The 2210-nt window shown below is 35.0% G+C and overlaps 1 protein-coding gene across 1 annotated transcript in view; it reads right to left on the minus strand.

Moving 5' to 3' along the window:
* LOC117422840 (protein Tob1) overlaps positions 1–1951 on the minus strand; it is a 4113-nt gene extending 2162 nt beyond the window's left edge. Inside the window, exon 1 of the mRNA XM_034038038.3 lies at positions 1692–1951. The gene's annotated coding sequence lies outside the window, so the exon portion shown is untranslated. The remainder of the gene's footprint in view (positions 1–1691) is intronic.
* Positions 1952–2210: the final 259 nt, after the last annotated feature.

The following is a 2210-nucleotide window of genomic DNA, read 5'->3' on the forward strand; positions in this document are numbered from 1 at the left end:
ATATGAATATTGTTTTAAAAAAATGATCAGTTTAAACCTCAAGATTAGGAAGTGCATACAAATTGATATGGGTACCTGTTGACAGGGGTTTCTTCCCAGCCAAATATAAACATTGCATTCATAATTTGGGTCTCTACCAGCCCACACAAGGCGTCATGAAAACAGTGCTGCTTCAATTTAGCTTGTTCTGCTTTTAGGAGTTATTACTGTCCAGTAACAGCTGTTGGATCGCCATTACCATTCCCCAACCCGCTTCTCAAATTTAAATGCAGTCCACAAACGATCAAGCTTCTGGCATCACACATTCATTACAATGTTATGTACATTTACATATAATAAATAGTTCAGTTGTTCCCATTTACAAATAAATAGTTCAGTTATGTAGAGATCTTTAAAGCACATAACGTAAACCACCGCTATATTATATACGACCAATATAACAATCTAGCTCAAACTTCCTTCACATGTAAGCATATCATTTATTTGCATGCCGGGTCCAAAGCAAAGAAATAACAATCGTGTTAATTTTCTAAGCCAGTGCGGTAAAAAAAAAAAAAAAAAAATGACCTTTACGCTGCTAGATCAGCAGTGGGTGTGGATGAACAGAATACTGAGACAAGGGCACACCTACAGTATATTGTACCACAATAAATAAGTCGCTAAACCCGAAGTTTTGCATTAATGGTCATATTAAGGAATTCGAGTTGTGCCTACTATCGCACACAACATTGAATCAAAGTCAATAAAATTAAAACTTAATTATGCAACTTTGAAAAAATAAATATTGTATATAAAATAAATAGTTTCCGGATCTTCACTGCGGACTAATATGTCGGACCTAATTTTTAAATAACCATATGGCAACATAGCTTCTCAGCCTCTTAAATCCCCCAAATGGATAAGAATTGCATATAAAAAGTTAGTCAAACAAAAGATACAATTTGATCCATCTGGTAACGAGACAGATATCCACTGCTTTCAGTTTGAATGAATGTTGCATAACAAAATGGTTGATTCTCATTAAATTTCTTATCACAAACTCACAGCTGCGGGGTGAAAAGAGCCATTTTACCGTATGGAAATTAGGCTTAAGCTTATCATACGCCACACAACACTGCAGACACTTTTGCACAATATATACATATATTTAAATATTCCAAGTATAGAGTTGCGCCAATACTGGACTAAAATGTGACACGGTAGGGCATCTTTTTCGCAATTAAGTCGAAACTTATTTTGTGATGCAAATATTTTTTATTATTTCTCTTTTAGTTTACGCAGTTCAAAAGTATAACCTTTGATATTTCAAGAGGGTAGAGTAGCTAACTCGATTTTTTTTTTTTTTTTGCGAAACCACTAACACTACCTGTGCGAATTAAAGAAAACACATTTAACCTTGAAAGGCAATTCTATCATGAAATATCAAAAGTGACAACGGTTCCAATTAACAACTTCGAGGTCAAACTCAATATATCAACATGCATCTTATATTATAATTATAAGGAACACATTTTAATTTAGAACAACCCGGTATTTTACGACCTAGTCCAGTTTAGCAGTGTGACGTAGTTTTAAATACATTACCTCAATTTCTCTCACATTTCGTAAGTATTATATCGGTTAAACATCAATTTACTCATGCCAAAAATCGAACGCAACAAATAAACAGCACTAAAAACGTTTATACTTACTTGTTTAGGAGTATTTTTAAATTCACAACAGCTGTTTTGACGTAGTGCAAATTGAAAAAAAAGTGATAATTTATATAATTATATATGTATACGTTAAAAATGTATTCCAGTCCGTGTGAATGCTTATTGTTTAGTATTTTTTTATTTTTTTATTTTAGTTTTGTTTTGCTCATTTAAGTTTGTTTTTTGTTTTCTTCTGCAGCCTTCTTGACTCCCCACTGCCTGGGAGTTTTTACAACTCTGTCACATCAGCATCAGCTGCTTATTTTTTTATAGTTTTCCTCCGCCGAGGACACGAGGAAGGCGGTGATGCGGTTTTCAAAGGTCAAAACACACAGAGCTCCACCTCCGCCTCCTGATATTGGTCAATTTCATTGTCAGCTGGCTCAACCAAGGAAATCCTCTCTTTTCATTGGCAGTGGCTGTCAGTCAGTCATTAACTCTAAATTCCTAGAAACGTCAGACGCGCGTCACTACCATCATCAGCCCGCCTCGCGGACATAATGATTGGTGACAGGC

The sequence above is a fragment of the Acipenser ruthenus genome, chromosome 17, assembly GCF_902713425.1.
Source record: "Acipenser ruthenus chromosome 17, fAciRut3.2 maternal haplotype, whole genome shotgun sequence".
Taxonomy (NCBI): Eukaryota; Metazoa; Chordata; class Actinopteri; order Acipenseriformes; family Acipenseridae; genus Acipenser; species Acipenser ruthenus.